The 24765-nt window shown below is 40.3% G+C and overlaps 1 long non-coding RNA gene across 1 annotated transcript in view; it reads left to right on the top strand.

The window, feature by feature from the left end:
* LOC129504627 (uncharacterized) overlaps window positions 1-15734 on the top strand; it is a 61363-nt gene extending 45629 nt beyond the window's left edge. Inside the window, exon 3 of the long non-coding RNA XR_008663389.1 lies at window positions 15258-15734. This is a non-coding gene — a long non-coding RNA (uncharacterized LOC129504627). The remainder of the gene's footprint in view (window positions 1-15257) is intronic.
* The last annotated feature ends 9031 nt before the right edge of the window (window positions 15735-24765 follow it).

The raw sequence follows: 24765 nt of genomic DNA, 5'->3' as shown, positions 1-24765 counted from the left end.
GGTATGAATTTTCCTACTGTATTCACTGAGGCATGCTTCTCGGTTATCAGAAATTCCACTTAGCTTTTACGAATTTGGCAGCTGTTGTGAAGTTGAAAACACTGTGGGGACAGAATTTAGGAAGATGGAGAAGGGCAGATTAGATGTTGAGAAAAGTCTCCATGTTCCAGGAGAACATATTGCTGGAATCTTCCAGGGCACCCAATGTTTGTATCCTTCAAAGAGATACACAGGACATAATGCCTCCATGTCCCTAATTCCAAGGTAGACTTCCTTTCCTCCCGCTTTTCTCTTTTCACAATCATTTGATTGAACATGTGCAGTTGTGCTCAGGATGAAGAATGCTCCATCATCGACCCTTATTGTCTGTCATTCAGATGTACAGACATTTTAGTCATATACTCTTTTTTATTACTTTTTTTTAAATCTTTTTAAATTTATTTATGATAGTCACACACACACAGAGAGAGAGAGAGGCAGAGACATAGGCAGAGGGAGAAGCAGGCTCCATGCACCGGGAGCCCGACGTGGGATTTGATCCCGGGTCTCCAGGATCGCACCCTGGGCCAAAGGCAGGCGCCAAACCGCTACGCCACCCAGGGATCCCTATTACTATTTTTATTGTGGTAAAATAGATATAATGTAGAAGTCGACCACTTCAAGGTTCACTGTTCAGTGGCATGAAGTCCATCTACATTGTTGTACAACCATCTCCCGAATTTTTCATCTTCTCAAACTGAAACTCTGTATCCATTTCAGCAACAGCTACTCATTCTCCCCTATCCCCAGGCCCTGGCAATCAACATTCTTCCTGTCTCTATGAATTTGACTACTCCAGGTACTTCAAATAAGTGGAATGATACAATATCTGTCCTTCTGTGTCTGGCTTTTTTCACTTCACATAATGTCTTTAAGGTCCATTCCTATTGTAGCTTGTTCAGCATTTCCTTCCTTTTTAAAGCTGAAGAATGTTCCATTGTGTGTGTGTATGTGTTTGTATAAAATATACACAAAAATATAACCTAATATATAACAAAATAATTGTATTATTATTAATATATATTAGTAATAGAATAAATATTTATATATGTGTTTATTATGAATGATGCTGATATGAACATTGGTGTACAATTATTTGTTCGAGTCCCTGCTTTCAGTTTCTTTGGGCATATACCTAAAAGTGGACTTGCTGCATCATATGGTAATTCTATATTTACCTTTATGAAGCACTGCCATACTGTTTTCCACAGTGGCTGCACCATGATACATTCCCACCAGCAGCAAATGAGAGTTCAAATTTTTCCACATCCTCACCAACATCTGTTATTTTCTGGTTTTGTTTTGTCTTTAATAATAATCATCCTAATGAATATGGTATCTCATTGTGTTACCCTAATAACTAGTGATTTTGAGTGTCTTATGCTTAATGATCATTTGTATATTTTCTTTGGAGAAATGTTAATCTAAGTCCTTTGCCAAGTTTTGAAATGGGTTGTTTGTTTTCTGTTGTTGAGTTATAGATGTTGTAAAAATGTATTCTGGATATTAATGCCTTATCAAATACATGATTTGCAAATATTTTTCCCATTTTATAGGTTGTCTTTTTACTCTGTTGATAGTGTCTTTTGATGCACAAAAGTTTGTAATTTTAGGGAAGTTTAATTTATCTACTTTTTTTTCTTTTGTTGCCTACACTTTTAATTTTATATCCAGGAAATCATTGCCAAATAGTCTTAATGTACTTAATGTACTCTTAATATTTATTTATTTATTTATTTATTTATTTATTTGTTTATTTATTTTTAAAGATTTTATTTATTTACTTATTTATTTTAAAATATTTTATTTATTTATTCATGAGAAACAGAGGGGGTGGGAGCAGAGACACAGGCAGAGGGAAAAGCAAGCTCCACGCAGGGAGCCTGACGTGGGACTTGATCCCAGGTCTCCAGGATCAGGCCCTGGGCTGAAGGAGGCGCTAAACTGCTGTGTCACTGGGGCTGCCCAAGATTTTATGTATTTATTCATGAGAGACACACAGAGAGAGAGGCAGAGACACAGTCAGAGGGAGAAGCAGGCTCCATGCAGGGAGCCTGACGTGGGACTCAATCCTGGGACTCCAGGATCACGCCCTGGGCTGAAGGAAGGTGCTAAACCGCTGAGCCACCCAGGGATCCCCTTAATGTATATTTATTATATACATGAATTATATACCAAACAAAAACAAATTGAACTTTAATAAAAGGATTAGACAAAGATGAAATAAGCAATTACATTTTTAAAAAGTTGTTATTGAAAACATGTGATTGGATATGTGCATTATTTTTGAAAAAACTTGGTTTTAAGTTCTGAATCTAAACTCAGTTTCTGGGTGCCTGAGTGGTTCAGTCAGTTAGGCATCCAACTCTTGATTTTGGCTCAGGTCATGATCTTGGTGTCATGGGATGGAGACCTGTATCAGGCTCTGCTCATCCCCCTACTCATGCTCGATCTCTCTCTCTCAAAACAAACAAACAAACAAACAAGAAAAATCTCAGTTTCTTTCCATAGTTGTTTCTAATGGTGGTCATAGTAGAAAAATACCCCACAAAGACACATCTATCCAAATTAAAGATGTACATTGTTGGTTATGCCTGCTCGATCAAGATGCTGGTTTTCAACTCCATTCACCAATTATGCAAAGATTTTAGTTAAAAAATCACCCATCAGATGTCCATGTTTCATGATATTAATTAGTAATTTATGCAAACTCATAAAAAGGTCCTGAATTTTATGTATTTTTGTAAGTGGGTATAGATTCACTGAAATTTCACATGTGGAAAATTTGAAAAATTGTCAACTTTTAAAACATGAGTAAATGAGAGATTTGTGATAGGTGGCATATATCGTTGTCAGTTGTATGATCGTATGATCATATAATAATGGAAATAATTTCAAACAACCGTTGTCCAAAATACTCTCCCCAGAGTATGTTTCTTTCAAGAAACTGTTATTTTCTCACTCATTATCAAAATTAAAATTATCAAAATGGCAGCTTCACCCTGAAGGAAGTGATTAAGTGTATTCATGTCTTTCAAAATATCTTCCAAACGCCGTATTCTTACGGCCACTTGTCAACCCCGAAAAAGATGACAAATTTGGAGCATGGTGTTTTATATAATAAAGATGTGTAATACCGTTATATTTAACAAATCGTTTATGTATTTTACCACAAATAGAAAAAAAAAACCCTTCTGTGTCATTCAAAAGATTACCAAGGTTATTCCTCATGTCATTACAAAGTATTGTACAGGAGTCTATTTTAAAGATCTTATCTCCAGGGAAAGTTAACTACATTTTTGACATCTCTAGCACTTGGTGCTCTTCTGGGTTTAACTTCTTTGCTGTAACATCTTGATTCTGAATGATGCAGTGCAGGATTTCATATGTGAAAGTTTCCATGACTTCATCCCAGAATATTTTTTATTCTCAAAGTAGCCATTTCATAAAGCAAAAATTTTCATAAATCATTGTTTCTATTAAAGAAGCTACCAGGGGCAGCCCCGGTGGTGCAGTGGTTTAGCGCCGCCTGCAGCCCAGGGTGTGATCCTGGAGGCCCAGGATCGAGTCCCGCGTCGGGCTCCCTGCATGGAGCCTGCTTCTCCCTTTGCCTGTGTCTCTGCCTCTCTCTCTCTCTCTCTCTCTTTCTGAATAAATAAATAAATCTTTAAGAAAAAAAAAGAAGCTACCATTGAGAATATATCTTCTTTGGTATATGTTTTCCTTTAGTTGTTCATAAGAAAATGAGTTGTCTTTCTTTTTTTAAACCAGATGAATAATATCATAAACTGCTTTATTAGCAATAGCTTGACTTTTTTCTGTCTATACAGAAAACCTGTAGTATATAACTTATTTGGATATTTATTTCTTTACGTCTTCAGCAATGTTTGCTGAGAATCTTTCAGTTACATTTAGTAGTATAGGAATGCATTTCAGCTGGTTTCCATAGTGATTTTCTTGTATTTCAAGTTTTTCTTTTCTTTTTTACCATAATAGGAAGAATAAGTATTTATTCAATCATCTGTGACTTTTTTTTTCTTTTTAACCTTTCAGTATTATGCAAGGAGACTCAAAGGAGGCTTCTAAACATTTTCATTAATTGTAGTGAAGTTTTGTGAAGTGATTGTTGTGTGACTTCACCCCCAGCACTGGGGGAGTTCATTGGAAGGAGTGAGTGGGAGAGCATTCTCCAGGCAGAGGAAGGAACAGATGCAGATATGTGATTCTGTGAAAAAGGTGGGCAGCTTGGAAACTTGTGAATAACTCTGCTTGATCACCAAAAGATGAGTGTAAGGGGACCATAGGTAATGAGATTGAAAATGACAGCAGGAGCCAGATATGAGGTTTTCTTTAGGCGGAACAAGTGATGAAATGAAACTTAGCCCAGGTTCTTTATCCAACAGAACCTGAGGTGAGGGCTAAATGCTAATGCTTCCCTGGAGAAAGCAATGAGACTGAGGGAAAGTACTATAAATCAGAGAAGGATAGGAGGTAGCAGAAGGTCTTCATTACGAAGCTGGCCATCACTTCACAAACAGAGCCAGTTTCTCAGCCACATGAAACAGCTCCAAATAGGCCACACAAAAAAGTTGTGTCTCAGAGCATTCTATCAGAGGATGTATGGAAAGAGAATTCATTTGCTAGCATTTTCCCTTCTGTCTCCCATTGAACAGAGCTCACCCCTGGGGTATTAACTACGTTCTACTTTCAGAATGCATCACTGGGACTTTCTAGAGAGCCAGACTGTATATGCCTTGCAGTGTGGTACTCCATTTGAATCTGGAATTGGTCACTGTGGCAGTGGTTGAGGGAGAACAAATAGCCAAGGACTGATTGACAGGTAAGACTGAGAGAATCTGAAGCAGTACAGATGACCTCTTGTGCTCCTTGGATATGCTTGTGACCTTCTACTATGTGTGGCTTCTCTGATATAATATTGGGCTTCTGTTGTTATGAGAACAAATTGCCCTTACTGCTTCCCTCCTGAAAGGAGGAACAAGTCAGTCACAGAATTCCTCTCAGGAAGGTAACTTATGGTTTCCAGAAAGAAGGTAAGTGGGTTAGTGAAATGAGCTCTAATCTCTGTACTGGGGCTGGTTCTGAGGCTCTAATTGATATTTAACATCTCTCTCCTCTATCACACATTCTATACTTCCCTCATCCTGGGCCAACTTTAGCTGGTCCATGTTGCTTTTTTGATGAGGTGACCTAGAACTTCAAGTGATCTGACCCTTTGTTTGCCCTGTACTTTTTAGGTCATGGATGCTGCATTTTTCCATTAGCCATTATAGTGGGTATGTAAGTACTGAGAGAGACCCAGTGGATCCCTTGGGTTTCAGACATTATCCCCTTTGAAGCCATGCCATTCTGGGGTGGTAACACCAACTCTTTAATTAATTCAGTAAGACAATAAATCATTTCCTTTTCTGGTTTTTTTTAATTATTTTTTATTGGAGTTCAATTTGCCAACGTATAGCATAACCCAGTGCTCAGCCCATCAAGTGCCCCCTTCAGTGCCCGTCACCCAGTCACCCCCACACCCCGCCCACCTCCCTTTCCACCACCCCTTGTTCGTTTCCCAGAATAAGGAGTCTCTCATGTTCTGTCTCCTTTTCTTATATTTCCCACTCATTTTTTCTCCTTTCATCTTTATTCTCTTTCACTATTTTTTTATTCCCCAAAAGAATGAGACCATATAATGTTCGTCCTTCTCCGATTGACTTACTTCACTCAGCATAATACCCTCCAGTTCCACCCACATCGAAGCAAATGGTGGGTATTTGTCGTTTCTAATGGCTGAGTAATATTCCATTGTATACATAGACCACAGCTTCTTTATCCATTCATCTTTCGATGGACACTGAAGCTCCTTCCACAATTTGGCTATTGTGGACATTGCTGCTATAAACATCGGGGTGCCGGTGTCCCTGCGTTTCACTGCATCTGTATCTTTGGGGTAAATCCCCAGCAGTGCAATTGCTGGGTTGTAGGGCAGATCTATTTTTGACTCTTTGAGGAACCTCCACACAGTTTTCCAGAGTTGCTGCACCAGTTCACATTCCCACCAACAGTGCAGGAGGGTTCCCCTTTCTCCACATCCTCTCCCACATTTGTTGTTTCCTATCTTGTTAATTTTCCCCATTCTCACTGGTGTGAGGTGGTATCATTGTGGTTTTGATTTGTATTTCCCTGATGGCAAGTGAGGCAGAGCATTTTCTCATGTGCTTGTTGGCCATGTCCATGTCTTCCTCTGTGAGATTTCTCTTCATGTCTTTTGCCCATTTCATGATTGGATTGTTTGTTTCTTTGGTGTTGAGTTTAATAAGTTCTTTATAGATTTTGGAAACTAGCCCTTTATCTGATAAGTTATTTGCAAATATCTTCTCCCATTCTGTAGGTTGTCTTTTAGTTTTCTTGACTGTTTCTTTTGCTGTGCAGAAGCTTTTTATCTTGATGAAGTCCCAATAGTTCATTTTTACTTTTGTTTCTCTTGCCTTCATGGATGTATCTTGCAAGAAGTTACTGTGGCCAAGTTCAAAAAGGGTGTTGCCTGTGTTCTCCTCTAGGATTTTGATGGAATCTTGTCTCACATTTAGATCTTTCATCCATTTTGAGTTTATCTTTGTGTCTGGTGTAAGAGAATGGTCTAGTTTCATTCTTCTGCACGTGGATGTCCAATTTTCCCAGCACCATTTATTGAAGAGACTGTCTTTTTTTCCAGTGGATAGTCTTTCCTCCTTTGTTGAATATTAGGTGACCATAAAGTTGAGGGTCCACTTCTGGGTTCTCTATTCTGTTCCATTGATCTATGTGTCTGTTTTTGTGCCAGTACCACACTGTCTTGATGACCACAGCTTTGTAGTACAACCTGAAATCTGGCATTGTGAGGCCCCAGCTATGGTTTTCTTTTTTAAAATTCCCCTGGCTATTCGGGGTCTTTTATGATTCCACATAAGATGATTTGTTCCAACTCTCTGAAGAAAGTCCATGGTATTTTGATAGGGATTGCATTGAATGTGTAAATTACCCCGGGTAGCATTGAAATTTTCACAATATTAATTCTGCCAATCCATGAGCATGAAATATTTTTCCATCTCTTTGTGTCTTCCTCAATTTCTTTCAGAAGTGTTCTGTAGTTTTTAGGGTATAGATCCTTTACCTCTCTGGTTAGGTTTATTCCTAGGGATCTTATGCTTTTGGGTGCAATTGTAAATGGGATTGACTCCTTAATTTCTCTTTCTTCAGTCTCATTGTTAGTGTATAGAAATGCCACTGACTTCTGGGCATTGATTTTGTATCCTGCCACACTGCCAAATTGCTGTATGAGTTCTAGCAATCTAGGAGTAGAGTCTTTTGGGTTTTCTATGTACAAAATCATGTCATCTGTGAAGAGGGAGAGTTTGACTTCTTCTTTGCCAATTTGAATGCCTTTTATTTCTTTTTGTTGCCTGATTGCTGAGGCTAGGACTTCTAGTACTATGTTGAATATCTGTGGTGAGAGTGAACATCCCTGTCTTGTTCCTGATCTTAGGGGAAAGGCTCCCGGTGTTTCCCCATTGAGAATGATATTTGCTGTGGGCTTTTTGTAGATGGCTTTTAAGATGCTGAGGAAAGTTCCCTCTATCCCAACACTCTGAAGAGTTTTGATGAGGAATGGATGCTGTATTTTGTCAAATGCTTTCTCTGCATCTATTGAGAGGATCATATGGTTCTTGTTCTTTCTCTTGCTGATATGATCAATCACATTGATTGCTTTACAAATGTTGAACCAGCCTTGCATCCCAGGGATAAATCCCACTTGGTCATGGTGAATAATCTTCTTAATGTATCATTGGATCCTACTGGCTAGTATCTTGTTGAGAATTTTTGCATCCGTGTTCATCAGGGATATTGGTCTATAATTCTCCTTTTTGGTGGGGTCTTTGTCTGGTTTTTGAATTAAGGTGATGCTGGCCTCATAGAACGAGTTTGGAAGTATTCCATCTCTTTCTAACTTTCTGAACAGTTTTAGTAGAATAGGTATGGTTCTTCTTTACACGTTTGATAGAATTCCCCTGGGAAGCTATCTGGCCCTGGACTTTTGTGTCTTGGGAGATTTTTGATGACTGCTAAAATTTCCTCCCTAGTTATTGGCCTGTTCAGGTTTTCTATTTCCTCCAGTTCCAGTTTTGGTAGTTTGTGGTTTTCCATAAATGTGTCCATTTCTTCTAGATTGCCTAATTTATTGGCGTACAACTGCTCGTAATATGTTTTTAAAATCGTTTGTATTTCCTTGGTGTTGGTAGTGATCTCTCCTTTCTCATTCATGATTTTATTAACTTGAGTATTTTCTCTCTTCTTTTTAATAAGGCTGGCTAATGGTTTATCTATCTTATTAATTCTTTCAAAGAACCAACTCCTGGTTTTGTTGATCTGTTCCACAGTTCTTCTGGTCTCTATTTCATTGAGTTCTGTTCGAATCTTTATTAACTCTCTTCTGCTGGGTGTAGGATCTATTTGCTGTTTTTTTCTCCAGCTCCTTTAGGTGCAAGGTTAGCTTTTGTATTTGAGTTCTTTCCAGTTTTTGGATGGATGCTTGTATTGTGATGTATTTCCCCCTCAGGAAAGCTTTTGCTGTATCCCAAAGATTTTGAACAGTTGTATCTTCATTCTCATTAGTTTCCATGAATCTTTTTAATTCTTCTCTAATTTCCTGATTGACCCTTTCATCTTTTAGCAGGATGGTCCTTAACCTCCACGTGTTTGAAATCCTTCCAAACTTCTTCTTGTGGTTTAGTTCTAATTGCAAAGCATTATGGTCTGAAAATTTGCAGGGGATGATCCCAGTCTTTTGGTATTGGTTAAGACCTGACTTGTGACGCAGTATGTGGTCTATTCTGGAGAAAGTTCCATGTGCACTTGAGAAGAATATGTATTCAGTTGCATTTGGATGTAAAGTTCTGTAAATATCTGTGAAATCCATCTGGTCCAGTGTATCATTTAAAGCTCTTGTTTCTTTGGAGATGTTGTGCTTAGAATACCTGTTGATTGTAGAAAGTGCTACATTCAAGTCACCAAGTATAAGTGTATTATTATCTAAGTATGACTTAACTTTGGTTATTAATTGATTGATATACTTGGCAGCTCCCACATTCGGGGCATAAATATTCATGATTGTTAAGTGTTCTTGTTGGATAGATCCTTTAAGTATGATATAGTGTCCCTCTTTATCTCTTACTACAGTCTTCGGGATAAACTTTAGTTTATCTGATACAAGGATGGCTACCCCTGCTTTCTTTTGGGGCCATTTGAATGGTAAATGGTTCTCCAACCTTTTATTTTCAGGCTGCTTATGTCTAAAATGAGTCTCTTGTAGACAGCAATTAGATGGGTCTTGCTTTTTTATCCAGTCTAAAACTCTGCGCCTTTTGATGGGGTCATTAAGCCCATTCACGTTCAGAGTTACTATTGAAAGATATGAATTTAGTGTCATCATGATACCTATTCAGTCCCTGTTTTTGTGGATTGTTCTCTTGGACTTCCTCTTTCTTTTACAGGGACCCCTTAATATTTCTTGCAGAGCTGGTTTGGTGGTCACATATTCTTTCAGTTTCTGCCTATCTTGGAAGCTCTTTTTCTCTCCTTCTATTCTGAATGAGAGCCTTGCTGGATAAAGTATTCTTGGCTGCATGTTATTCTCATTTAGGACCCAGAACATATCCTGCCAGCCCTTTCTGGCCTGCCGGGTCTCTGTGGAGAGGTCTGCTGTTAATCTAATATTTCTCCCCATAAAAGTTAGGGATTTCTTGTCTCTTGCTGCTTTAAGGGTCTTCTCTTTATCTTTGGTATTTGCAAGCTTCACTATTAAATGTCGAGGTGTTGAGCAGTTTTTATTGATTTTGGGGGGTGGGGGGATCTCTATTTCCTGGATCTGAATGCCTGTTTCCCTTCCCAGATTAGGAAAGTTTTCAGCTATGATTTGTTCAAATACATATTCTGGACCTCTGTCCCTTTCAGCACCCTCGGGAACCCCCAATTAAACGTAGATTTTTCTTTATGAGGCTGTCATTTATTTCCCTTAACCTATCCTCATGATCTTTTAATTGTTTTTCTCTTTTTTCCTCAGTTTCCCTCTTTGCCATCAACTTGTATGTCACTCACTCGTTCTTCTACCTCATTAACCGTCATCATTAGGACCTCTAGTTTGGATTGCATCTCATGTAATTGATTTTTAATTTCTGCCTGATTAGATCTAAATTCTGCAGTCATGAAGTCTCTTGAGTCCTTTATGCTTTTTTCTAGAGCCACCAGTAGCTTTATAATTGTGCTTCTGAATTGGCTTTCTGACATTGAATTGTAACCCAAATTCTGTAACTCTGTGGGAGAAAGGACTGTTTCTGATTTTCTTTTGAGGTGAGTTTTTCCTTCTAGTCATTTTGCTCAGTGCAGAGTGGCCAAAAACAAGTTGTACTGGGAAAAGGAGAAAAAGAGAGAAGAGAAAAAAGAAAAGAAAAATAAAAAAAGAAGAAAAAAAAGAGAAAAAAGGGGGGATGGTGGAAGCAAACAGAAAACAAAAAACAAGGGGGAGTATCCTCTGATTCTATATACTATAAATCCCTGGACTTCCCCTGGAACTTTCCAGTGCTCTTTGGTCAATAACTTGTTTTTCCTCTCTCCTTCTAACTGGCCTTCTGGGAGAGGGCCTGCTGTGCTGATTCTCAGGTGTGAGCACCTGGGGGAGCTGCTCAGCCCCCTGCCTGGTGCTCGGCTCAGTGGGAACTGTTTATCTTGTTTATCCTGTGAGGCCACTGTGAGGCTCAGTGGGGGTTGTTTATTCCCTGAGGCCCAAGGAGGAACAACAACAGTGGCAGCGGCCAGCTCTGCAGCCCTGGAGTCAGCTCCAGCAGTAACTACAGCAGCTCCCAGTCCTCAAGGGCCTGGATGCTCCAGGGTCGGGGGTTGCGGATCTGCACAGCTCAGGACTGCCCGGCGGCAGGATCGTCCTTGCTGTCCTGTGTCCTCCTGGCCTCCACCTGTCCCAGGGGAAGCACCGGATCCTGGGCTATGTCCCCTGGCACCCTGGGCTCCCGGGCCTGCACCGCTGGAATCCCGATCCCGGGGCATGCAGCCCCCTCCACGTGAGCCACCGCCTGAGCTGCCGCCACTGAGCTGCTCCCGGGGCCCCGCCGTGCCTGCGCTGCAGCCCTTTAGGGAGCTCGGCTGCGGGGTGTGGCGCGCTCTCCCCCGTGGCCCAGGTCCTCTGTTAGTGCCCCCGGGAGCCTGAGGACATCCCCGCCCCTCCTGGGATCCTGCCTGAGCTCCCTGCGAGTGCCTTTCCATCTGGGAAGGTTGGCGAAGCTCCTGCTTCTCTGGGATGGGCCTTACCTGTCCTGGGGGTGCTCCCGGGCGGCCTGAGCCCGGCTCCGTGTGGGGCCCCTCCCCCTTGGATGCTTTTTATTTCTTTATTTTTTTCCCGTCTTCCTACCTTGATAGCACAAACTCTTCTCACTGTAGCATTCCAGCTGTTCTCTCTTTAAATCTCAGGCCAAATTCATAGGTTTTCAGGATGATTTGAACGTTATCTAGGTAAGTTGGTGGGGACAGGTGACTTGGGGACCCTACTCCTCTGCCATCTTGCCCCTCCTCCCTCATTTCCTTATCTGTTGGACTATTGGCATTAAAGCTCAAAATGGTCAGGTGGTAGTCATAACTTTAAGTTTAATGGGACTCTTATTATATATAGTAGCAGAACTATCCCTTCTCTGGGAACTAGGACCTTTAATTGGGAAACCTTAGACTGCAGGAAGTAGAAACACAAATACTATCAATGGACACCTGTGCTTGATGATGAGGGGGCAACTTGAACTTCTCCTGCTTCTTGGATCCATATATTCTTATTGTTGGAGGCATAATATATATGTCAGCTGTTGATTTGTCCCATGTATCACTTCTTAGAAGACAACACCCAAATCCCACAAGATACTGAATCCATAGTTGAGCCTTTAATAGGCTGTCATTCTGTTCTCCTGGCTGCTTCTAGACGGTGGGATACATAGGATTATCATTGTGTCTCCTGGTAACAAGTCCACTTTTGCACCTCTTTGGCTGTGGAAAAACATCCCACAATGGAGCTAACATTGTGTGGAAAATATGCTGAAGGATAAAGCATTCCATAAGTGCTTTGATGGTGATGCAGATAGAGTCACGACAGGTAGGAAAAGCAACCACATATCCAGAATATGTATCAATTTTGATACAGATTAATAATTACTGTCCCCTCCAACATGGAAAAATTGATTCACCACTAGATAGATTATTGGCTGACACCTAAAAGGATGATGATATGTTGAGGGCCATCTGATGCTGGCACATTGATCACTCATAAGTGGCAGTTGCTAGATTGGCCATGATGATAAGAGGCCCTTGTTATTAGGCCCATGCATAATCTTCATCCCTGCTACCCTATCTACTCTGTTTGTGGCTTATTGCGCAAGCACTGGGCTGGTCAAGGAGACTATTTAGGGTCATTTTGTCAGACCATCTTTCAGAGTCACCCACATTTTGAACTATAATGCAGTAGCTATCCATTTTTAGCTACACCAACATAGCATTCTAACAACTATGAGCCAGTCCTGTGTCTTTTTCCTCGAAGACTTGGTCAGCCCAGAAATTCATGGGTTGAAGGAGAGGCCTTGATGTAGTAGAAGTAGGTGGCAGGCAGTCTCAGCCAGCAGCTGACAATAATTTACTCATAATTTTGGACCTGCTCCAGCCCCATCACAAATGTGCCACTTCCATCATACAGTAGTAGATTGCTGCTGTGTCTATCCAACAGTATGATTTGGAGGATCTGAGACCATGCTGTGTTGTACAGAGTCCACACTTCTTCTCTATGTCCCAGCGATTGATCATAGCAGAGATAATAAGGCAGGTCTATTCCTAGGAGACAGGGATGTCTCTAACAGATTTTAGCTTGAGGTGGTCCTGCCAGCATTTCATTAGAACTGCACTAGAGTCTAAGATGCTTCTATCCAACTTTCCTTCCTTCCCTTTCTCTTTCAATCAGAATCAGATCTGTAACACATGTTTAATTGAATCTTGGTATTTGCTTCTTGGAGAACCTGGCCCACCAGTGTGTGGTGCTTCCATCTGAGCCTGGAACTGGTGGTGGGGAGCTAGAAGCTCCAGGCTTTGGCCTCAGGCAGAAGATATTTATAGGCATGCATTGAGATGTGTAGTGTAGCTATAGTTAAGACAGAGCAAGTGACAGAGGCCTGGGAAACAGGGAGGTTGGAAGGTCTGAGGGGGAGCATAAGATATATCCAATGTAGAGAGTTTTTGACAACAGAATGAGATTTGCAATTTTAGGCAGTTCATTGTGGCAGTGAGTTGAATGGACTGGAAAGGAGTAAATGTAATGACGGGGAGATTGGTTAGGAGACAATATTCTAAGCAAGGGATAATGAGTGTGTGCATTACAGCAGCGACATTGAGAAGGAAGACAGGGGAATAGGTAAGACACTGAGAATGGAAGAAGGAGGTGGGGAAATCAACAAGATTTATATTGAGATCAGACAATGGGGAAAGAGAAGAGACAAGCTGATTCTTTGGCACCTGGTTGAAGAGCTGAGAGGATAAGGAATATAGCAGGAAACACCTTTTATTGTTTTAAAGTAAAGCTTTTCTGGTATATTGAGTTGAGGTGTCTATTTCACATCAATGTGAGCTGTGGGATATATAGATTCAGAGCTCAGGAGCTGAGGAGAGAGTTTGAATAGCAGATGGAGATTTTGGAATTCTCAGCCTTATGGAAAAACTGTGAGCAAGGATGAAATTGCCCAGGTAGAATATGAAGAGAAGGGGCCTCATGATAGAAGTCTGAGGCTCACCAGTGTTTAGTGGGAGGATTGTTGATAAGGAGACCAGGGAAGGGATCCCTGGGTGATGCAGCGGTTTAGCACCTGCCTTTAGCCCAGGGCGCAATCCTGGAGACCCGGGATCGAATCCCACGTCGGGCTCCCGGTGCATGGAGCCTGCTTCTCCCTCTGCCTGTGTCTCTGCCCCTCTCTCTCTCTCTCTCTCTCTCTCTCTCTCTCTCTCTCTCTGTGTGTGTGTGTGTGTGACTATCATAAATAAATAAAAATTAAAAAAAAAAGACCAGGGAAGAGAGTAGAACTGAGATGTAGCAGGAAAAGCAGTCCTAGATGCCAAGAATGTAAAGAACCTCATGAAGAGAAAGAGTCATTAATAATGTTGGGTGCACTGGAGTGGTCAAACAAGGTAAGGACATTCTATTGTCTATTTCTCAGTCCTTGTTGCTATTAGAGGTCTTAACAAGATTTCTAATCCAGGCAAAAGCCAGATGACTATGGGGTTGTAGAATGAAAGGGAAGTTTAAAAGCAAAGATGGAGATATGCTCTTCTTTCAGCGAGTGGAGTGTGAGTGGATAGGCAGAATTTAAAGAGGGCTTTCTTTATTTTTTTGTAAATTAATTTTTTTTTAGATGACTGAGACATGCACACATTTCTAGACTAATGGGAAAGAGCCAGCAGAAAGGGACAGGTGGGAGTTAAGGTGAGAGAAAAATGTGAGACAGGGTAAGACTCAGATCAAAGTAGTTTCTGTCTGTTTTATGATGGTCTATTGATGAAGAAAGAGAGAGAGAGAGAGAAAAGAATTTCTTCTGAATGAGTTTCTCTATGTAAATAAGCTCATATAATAATGTCAGGTACTAGTCTTCAGTTCTCAGAAGATCCTGTGTGTCTACAAAGAATCTGGCAATGGCTGATTCAGATGGAGCAATCATAGCCTCTGCTGAGCATAAATGAAATAATCAGGTTGAATCTGCATAATTCATCCATAAAGAATTCCTGTAACAATCCAATCCTATTTCTTTCCAAGTCTCACTGCAAGCATCTCAAATAAAATGGGACATTTTATTAATCAGAGAAAAAGTTTATCTAAAAACTCACTATAGGGAAAGCTTTAGTCTAATTTCTCCTGTGTCACAATTTCATTATGACAGATGTGTCTCATTGTAGGTTCTTATTTACATAGCTCACAGACATGTTGTCATTACAGATAATTAGCCTCAAAAGCATTAGCTTTTAAAACAATTAAGTTTTAAATCTCTCATTTCATCCATCAGCATTTTAAGGAACCATATGCCCTCTCCCCCATTAGGTTCTATGTCTGATTTTATTTCTACTCAAGCTCTTTGTCCTTTTCATATTTTCAGGTGGAGGGGAAGCACCCAGAGGTTCAGATGAAGCTATTGTTCTGGCATTCTAAAACTGCTGACATTCTTTTCTGTGAAAATAATTGAATCACCAAATATGATGAAAGGTCCCTGAAATATCAAGAAACAGATTTTCTGTGAAGTCGATGAATACAACTATTAATTAAATGAATTTTAAAGTCAAAGGAAAATATCTTGTATTTTTTCAGCTTAGCTGTTTCTTCTCTGAGAAGTATTTTAAACATAAGTTACTGCATTTTGACAAAGATATGATACATAGGGACCTTTTTGTGAAAGAACACATTGAGATGTGAAAATATAGATAGTATAAGCTTGCCTTGAATGTCTTCTGAAAGATTTTACTTCATGAATATACACTAGAAAGGTCTCATTCCATTTTACAGTATATTTTTTGGTGATGCTCCTCTCGTTAAGCTTTAAGGTACTACAGTAATAATAAAATGCTATATTATTTTAGTGGAAAGTTCTTTTCTGACTCTGGGATTAGAAGTGTGTGTACAAGTCACTCAGTATTTGTTGGGTAAATTGTTGAATTAAATTTCTGCAGATGTAGTCATTTACAGATTCTCCAAAAATTATTTTCCTATGAAAACATCAGGAATATTAATGTGTAGAGATCTACATGAAAAACTATAGGGAAGGAAAAATGAAAATGTTTAGAACACATGTTATTGGAGTTATTGAAGGAGAAAATGTAGGACAGATAGTATTTGGTAAAATAATAGCTGAGGATTTCCAAGAATTAATGAAAGGCATGCATCTTTAGATGCAGGAATAATAAAAATTCTCAAGCACAATAAATAAATATGTCTATATCTAGACATATCATAATATCTTGAAGATTTTAAAAGTAGGAGGAGATTAAGTTCTCTATACATAAATTACTGTTAGGCTCTCAACTTCTAATATGCCCCAGAATCATCTGCAAAGTTAGTAAATAAGCATGTAGATATGTCCCTACCACTTTAAAGTTCTTATCCAATTGGTCATTGTAGGGATCTGAGATCTACCTTTCTAACAAGCTCCACAGACTTTTGAGAGGTACTTAGTTAATTAGTGTGAGAGCTGACTTTTTTTTTAATTTAAGATTTTATTTATTTATTCATGAGAGACACACAGAGAGAGAGAGAGAGGCAGAGACATAGGCAGAAGGAGAAGCAGGCTCCACGCAGGAAGCCTGATGTGGGACTCTATCCCAGGATCACGCCCTGGGCTGAAGGCAGGTACTCAACCAGTGAGCCACCCAGGCATCCCAGACTTTTCAACATCAACAATAGAAAGAGGTCTTAGGATGGAGAAAATTATTTTCAAAATGCTGAAAAAAAAAAAGAATGGTCTATATGGTAATACATACCTAGTTAAAATTTCATTCACTAAATGAAAATAAAGGGCAAAATAAAGGCATTTTCAACAAATAAATATTGAGAGTTTATTACCAATAGACCCTCTTTAAAGGAGTTACTAAAGGACTTACTTTAGGAAGAAGAAAAAAGAAGAATGTGGGTGAAATGTAACAAGAAATGATGAGCAAAGTTTAACATATGGATAAATGTAAACTGTTGTGTCTATGACAAATATATTTAATTTTGCGGGTAACAGAAAAAGAATTGGAATTGGGGTAGGAATATCTGGTGAGGTGAGTAATTTTAGGTGAAGCTTTCTAAGATCTTTTTGTTAGAGGAGGGAGCACATATTCATTTTGATTTCAAGCTATCTATGAATACTAAGTTACTGAAAATTATCACAGTGAATAAAAAAATATAACAAATAACTTAAAAAGTACCTACCAAAAATTTATAGCAAATATCATCTTTACTGTTAGATCACTAGAAACATCATATCCTTTAAAATCAGCATGAGACAAAGATGCCTGCTACAACAGCATCAAGTCAGCATTGAATTGGAGGTCCCAACTGATAAATAAGAAAAGAGAAAATGATATAAAAGATATCAAGATAAGGGACGCCTGGGTGGCTCAGCGGTTGGATGATTGCCTTCAGCTTAAGGCTTGATCCTGGAGGTCTAGGGCTTCCCATGGGGAGCCTGCTTCTCCCTCTGCCTAAGTCTCTTCCTCTCTCCTGTATGTCTCATGAATAAATAAATAAAATCTTAAAAAAATTTTTTTAAAGATATAAGGATAAGAAAGAATCGAGTTGTAGTTACTCATAGATAATGATTGTCTATGTTAAAAAAGAAAATAGTGGCACATTATTATCACTAATAACAGACCTCAAATAATGGCAGGTTCCTATCCCCAAGTCAGCAGAAGCTGCTGTTATGCCCTGTGTACCTGCTGGGAGATGGAGGAAGGAGCTCTCTGGTTTCCAGTATTTATTTGGGTAAACCTGGGTCTGGGATACCCATTTTTTTGTCACTGTTTTCCAGACACTGAATTATTGTCATCATGAGATACAGGTTCCAATAAAGCTTTGTAAAGATAATGGGAAAAAATTAATAAAGGACATCAGCAAGTTCACTAGATACACTTTCTATAAAAAAAGATAAATTGCATTCTATATACCAGAAATATTTAAGACCTATGGTTAAATAAAACACGCCATTTAAAATATCAAAAAATATTAAGAATTAGAAGTATATCCAACAAAACATGACAGTGACCTTAAAAATGTTAATTTTAAGTCAAATATACTTGCTTATGTTAAGACTTATATAATTCAAATTGTGTAGTTATCTCCTAATTGTTTGCTTTGCTCAAGATTGATTGTATATCCAAATAAAACTTTCTTCACATCAAGGATTTTGCCTTCTACTTGTCACACTATACTGTTCTGTAATTTACAATGCTAAGATATTTTTTGAAATGAATTGTTATTATGAGAAGTTTCAAGTATGTTAATCCAATTGAGTTTATGCTTATATGGGGGAAAATAATGGAACAAAAATAAACCATCCAATGTTTTGAGCACAATTTTTCTATTATATGAAAATCATTTGGAAAGATACCTCTTTATAACACTCAAAGCTATCTGGGAAAAAATGTTAATAAAAAGGTAATGGTTAAACATAGCGTGTGCAAGATCAGCCAACAGATTAAACACTGCACAGACATGTAGCCTCCCATGCGTGACATTTAATAATAGTTTTTTCTGGTTATCTCTAGATTTTTAATAGGGTCTGAAGCCTATAAGGATTGATGTCTGTAATACTTTACTTTCTTCATTAAACAGGATTTTGGGAATAAAGGTTATATGAAAAATGAAGCTCCTTCAAATAATACTAGGCAATTACTGTTTTTGGTTTTTGTTTGTTTGATTTTTGCTAAGCTGTTCTCCAGTCATCTCAGGTAGAGAGATGACTTTAATTTTATGAAGGTGACAAGTAAGATAAATTAATCACTTTAGCTGGTGTGAATGTTGTGGATTGTAATTAGAAATGTAACATTAGGGATCCCTGGGTGGCGCAGCAGTTTGGCGCCTGCCTTTGGCCCAGGGTGCGATCCTGGAGACCCGGGATCGAATCCCACATCGGGCTCCCGGTGCATGGAGCCTGCTTCTCTCTCTGCCTATGTCTCTGCCTCTCTCTCTCTCTCTCTGTGACTATCATAAAAAATAAAAAATAAATAAAAATAAAAAAAAAAGAAATGTAACATTATTAGTCTAGAAAACAAGAAGTGAGATTTACTTTCATTGCCCTCTCCTGTTCATGTCTATGAGATTCTGAGATTTTCTTGGAGAGGATGTTTCAGGTGTTTGGGGGTTCTCTCCCAGGCCTATGGTGTTCAGTGATTCTCATTTGTTGTTGAGGCTGAACATATTTGACCATCATACTATGAGAGTAGATAAAGGGCATCTTTGAGGCTGGTTATTCTGTGGCCTTTAGCCAAAAGAGGCCATCCCGGAGAACTGCAGTGGTCCCTTAATGGGCAGCAGTTCCTTGCCAGCTGTGGAGGTTGAGAGGCAGATGGGCTTTGAAGGCATAGCAACCTGAAAACTGCTTGGTGACCTTTCCTGGCTGGGATTCTCCCAGGAAGAGGCTGGGGTGGGGAGGGAACAGAGGGGCTTGGCCAGTTACTTCTGATCAACACATCTTTGCTCTTTTTTTCATCTTTCTCAACCTCCACTGCAAACATGAACTTTGAGGTCACATATTCTTTCAGTTCCTGCCTGTCTTGGAAGCTCTTTATCTCTCCTTCCATTTTGAATGAGAGCCTTGCTGGATAAAGTATTCTTGGTTGCATGTTCTTCTCATTTAGGACCCTGAATATATCCTGCCAGCCCTTTCTGGCCTGCCAGGTCTCTGTGGAGAGGTCTGCTGTTACCCTAATATTCCTCCCCATGAAAGTCAGGGACTTCTTGTCTCTTGCTGCTTTAAGGATCTTCTCTTTATCTTTGGAATTTGCAAGCTTCACTATTAGATGTCGAGGTGTTGAACGGTTTTTATTGATTTTAGGGGGGGGATCTCTCTATTTCCTGGATCTGACTGCCTGTTTCCCTTCCCAGATTGGGAAAGTTTTCAGCTAGGATTTGTTCAAATACATATTCTGGCCCTCTGTCCCTTTCGGCGCCCTCGGGAACCCCAATTAAACGTAGGTTTTTCTTCCTTAGAGTGTCATTTATTTGCCTTAATCTGTCTTCATGGTTCTTTAATTGTTTATCTCTTTTTTCCTCAGTTTCCCTCTTTGCCATTAACTTGTCTTCTATGTCACTCACTCGTTCTTCCACCTCGTTAACCCTCGTCGTTAGGACTTCTAGTTTGGATTGCATCTCATTCAATTGATTTTTAATTTCTGCCTGATTGGATCTAAATTCTGCAGTCATGAAGTCTCGTGAGGCCTTAATGCTTTTTTCTAGAGCCACCAGTAGCTGTAGAATAGTGCTTCTGAATTGGCTTTCTGACATTGAATTGTAATCCAGATTTTGTAACTCTGTGGGAGAGAGGGCTGTTTCTGATTCTTTCTTTTGAAGTGAGGTTTTCCTTCTAGTCATTTTGCTCAGTGCAGAGTGGCCAAAAACAAGTTGTATTGGAACACGGGGGAGTATCACTGGTCCCTCTAGCTGGACTTCTGGGGGAGGGGCCTGTTGCGCTGATTCTCAGGTGTTAGCACTTGGGGGAGCTGCTCTGCCCCTGCCTGCTGCAGGGCTCAGCGGGGGTTGTTTACCCTGTGAGGTCTCAGGAGGAACAGTTGCAGTTGCTATGGCAACTCTGGAAGCCTGGATTCAGCCTCTGCAGGAACTACGGGGCTCGGGGCTCTCGGCTCTCCGTCCGCAGGGCCTGGAGGCTCCGGGGCGGGGCCGCTGATCTGCTCAGCTCGGGGCAGGAGCGTCCTTGCTGTCCTGGGCCCTCCCGGCCTCTGCCTGTCCCGGGGGGAGGCCGGATCCTGGGCTGTGTCCCGGCGCCCTGTGCTCCGGGGCCTGTGTTGTTGGATTTGCGCTCCCGCCCCGCAGCTCCCTCCCTGGAGCCGCTCCCGAGCCCCTCCGAACTGCTCCGGTGCTTAGGGAGCTCGGAGCACTCTCCTGCGCGCGCAGGTGTCTGTTAGTGTCCCCGGGAGCCCGAGGGCATCCCCGCTCTCCTGGGTCCTGCTCCAACTCCCTGCGAGCCCCTTTCCGCCCGCCCGGGAAGGTTGGTGCAGCTCCTGCTCCTCCGGGACGGGGCTCTCCTGTCCTGGGGACACTCGCCCCGGCCTCAGCCCGGCTCCTCGCGGGGCCCCTCCCCCTCGGAGGCCTTTTGTTCCTTTATTTCTTTTTCCCCGTCTTCCTACCTTGATAGAAGCGCGAACTCTTCTCACTGTAGCGTTCCAGCTGGTCTCTCTTTACATCTCAGGCCGAATTCGTAAATTTTCAGGATGGTTTGAAGGTTATCTAGGTAATTTGGTGGGGACAGGTGATTTGGGGACCCTGCTCTTCCGCCATCTTGCCCCTCCCCCCAAACATGAACTTTGAATTACATTTCATTCCTATTTCTGTTATAGAACCAAAATAACATAGCTTACATTTTCTTTAGTCAAAGTCTGAGGTTATTTGGAAAGCAAATAGTTTGAGTAGCCTCCTGGGTAATTTGAATAAAACTTAGTGCCTGAGAGATTCTGTTAAATGGAAATGGAAAATTGTTATTCACTCCTGATCAGTTTCCATTTTCATTTTCATTTTAATTACTGAGCTTCCTTTCTCTGAAATCAAGTCTCTAAAACAGGCCTTAATTATCCATTTTTAACTGTAGGAACACTTATTATTCAAAGAGCAGCTAGCAATCCAGAATAGATGCTATTTTGTTCATATTTTAAAGGGTTAGTCAGAAATATTTCTTCTAATGGGAATATTTTGTACAAAAGGATACTACACCAAAAGGTAGATTACTGAAAAAAATAAAGATTTAAAGTAGTTCTATAACAGAGGAAGATGACTAAATCTTCTGAACTCTTTAATGGCATTATAACCATGGAGTAAATGAATTAAATTAGCATAATTAGAATAGAAACAATCTTTGCATTCATATAGCATCTTATTTTTTCTAAGATCTCTTTTTTGCCTTATGTCTTAAACAAACAATTCTAAGGTAAGTACTCCTAAGCCTCTCTAGTCTTTTAAGAATCCATCTATCCCTCTTTATGTGCTTCCCTAGAAGTGATTTTCTTTGTAAAATGAGACTTTTTTTGGTCTAGAGCCTTAAACTGCAGAACTGTATCTAGCTTGAGGTGCAAAAAAATGTCATTTTCCCCTTAGTTCTCTGTAGCCTGGTTTATAAAGTTTGTTTGCTAAAGAAGTTTTAGGAAGTTATAGTTTCTGAAAGCCTTTAAAGTAAAAGAGACCTTTTATCTCCTTTATAATTTTAATATGGTTCTAGAAGGGAAATGTAAGCGATAGACATAAAGGTATCTTTGGAAAAGAGATGATGAAAATTAGTTGTAGGGATGTTTTCCAGGTGTTGGTGGTATCTATAGGTGGACATTGTCCATAGGCAGATAGAAATCAGAACCAGAGCGTGGTAGAGGAGTCAAGAACTTGTATATAGGACCATGCAGGAATGGTAGTTAAGGTGAAAGTGAAATATCTGATGAATGAGAAGAGAATCAAGGACATCCTATGGTGAAGGAGGAGGAAGAGGAGGAACCTATGTGAGAGTCTGAAAGGGTAGGCTTAGAAAGGTAGGAGGTAAGTAAAGAGTTGTGTCCTGAAAGACTAAGAGGAAAGCAATTCAAGATCTAGGATAGATCACCTATATTGAATGGAAAGTGAAAATAAGGCACTGCATTTGGTATCTTGATTTTGTTGTTGTTGTTGTTGTTGTTGTTATTGTTGTCAGATAACCTTGAGAAAGCTGGGGTAATGGTGAAGAAGAGAAAGAAGGAAGCTAAATAGGGCAGTGGAGAAATGGCTTATAACAAAATGGAGGCAGTACTAATATATTGCTCACTGGAGGTGTTGGATGTGGAAGGTTAGAAGTATGATATTAGCTAGAAGGGCACTAAAATCAAGTGATTTAGGATACAGGCATCTGTGCATATTTGTGGATAAACTGAAAGACCCCAATAAAGAGGGAAAAGATGAATATAATGTTACAAGAAGGACTTAGAGAACAGTCTGGAAGGCATGAGATTTTTCCAAGTAAACCTTAGAAATGAAGAAACTAGATTTCTTCATTAGAATCTTAGAAATGAAGGAACTCATAAATGGTTTCTCATTAAAGTACAGGGGAAAGTAATTCTAGCAGGAAGGTATTTTATTGGGAGGTGGGGAGTGGGGCTAGGGGAAGCAATGGAGAATAGGGGACATTTGGGTCATGCCTCTTCAGTAGCATCATGTGTCGAGCTATTTCACAACCAACAGTCATCAGTGATTTTTTTCATCAGTAAGTAATAACATGGCGCTAACTCTTCATTATCAAGACCTTTCTCCATAGCCCTTTCTGACTTTTCTTTGGCACTGTTAAACCAATTACCTCAAGATTATCTATCATTTGTCAGGTATACAACGATCATAGAAAGAACATTCAAGAAAAGAAAACAATATTCACCAAAAACAGAGTTAATAAAATGCAGCACAAAGGCCAGTATGGCTGAAGAATATGGGATATTGGGTTCAATGAATGGTTAGACGTGAGCACAGAAAAGTAATCTGAGAGCTTAATAAGGAAGCAAAAGGCCATACTAAAGAGCTTGGATGTGATTCTCAGTGGGGAACTCTTGTAGATTTTCCTTCTCTGGGCACAGTGTATGGTACTGATTGTGCTGATGGTACATGACAAGGTAGGGTTCTTCAGGGGCTTGTAATGGGAACTGTGAATGGTTGGGAGTTTCTCAGTGTATTAGGGGCTAGAGATAAGGCAACAACTCCCCAGCAGCTGAGAGTTACTCTCTACCTCAAGGCTTTTGGACTTATTGTCCAGGAGAATCTTACTCTGTGGAACCACATGGACAATGAGGGTCTACGACCTGGTTGCTGTAGTCAAATCCCTACCTACAAATAAGCTTACCAAAGAGATCACTGAGGGCAATGCCAGGCCCTGCATCAAGGTGGAGGAGTGGATGACTCTGTTAAAGTCATGGGAGACAATCTAGTCTTCAGTGTTGCTCAGGATTCTCTTGTGGGACTTCCCATCACTTGCTCTACCACATTCTTGATGTAAAACTTTGAAGCTTTCTTTAAACAGCAGGTCAGATCCATGACAGACTCTTGGCAGTGTTGTTGATTACAAGGATGATACTCTGGAGACAGCACCATGACCATCACATGACCATGATATATATCATGGTTTGCCAGAGGGGACACCCACAGCCTGTGGGTGGCATTGATGGCATGCACTGTGATTATGAGTTCCTCCATGATTTGAAAATTTTCTGAATGATCATAGGCAAGAGGGCCATGCATTTGGTAGTTTAGATGACATTGATGACAATCTTGAGAATTCTCATGTTTCTCCTTGCACATGGGAATTCCCATTGCACACACGGGGGATCAACAGAAGGGACAAAGATGAGGACCTTTGTGTCTTCATCTTCAAGTAAACCTCAGCTTTCTCAAAGATAGCAAAGGTATTAAGAAACTTTACACCAACATCACCCCCATTTCATGTTGGTGGGGGGTAAGGCCTGATAGGTTTAAATTTGTATGCATAGGACATAATTAATGTGCTCCATGAAGTTACTGACAATGATGACTTCATAGGTATGTGATGGATGAGGAGGCGAATTGAACAGAGGAACAAGTAGAGAGTTGGGGATGTGGTTGAGGCATAAGAGTACAACCACATGGGGATATTTGACTGGCCAAGTTTCTTCTAAGTGTTCTTGCATAGTTCAAAGGCCTAACAAGAAGCTCAAGTTTATATCAGGATAGGCCTATAGATTTTTGAGAACTAGCCAGAACCAAGTCACCATTCCAACTCCACTAACTTGCCGCCTTTTCTCTTGCCTGCTCCCATTCCTCCCAAACTTGCCCATCCCTATGAAAATGCCTGACTTGATATCAAGGAAGTTCGCTGCCTCCCTCTTGTATCTTATGCACTTGGAATTGTAACTATATGCCATGAT

Source organism: Nyctereutes procyonoides, unplaced genomic scaffold, assembly GCF_905146905.1.
Source record: "Nyctereutes procyonoides isolate TBG_1078 unplaced genomic scaffold, NYPRO_anot_genome, whole genome shotgun sequence".
In the NCBI taxonomy this organism is placed as follows: domain Eukaryota; kingdom Metazoa; phylum Chordata; class Mammalia; order Carnivora; family Canidae; genus Nyctereutes; species Nyctereutes procyonoides.
Note: the sequence above shows the minus strand (reverse complement) of the source record. Positions and strands in the feature narration are given on the sequence as shown.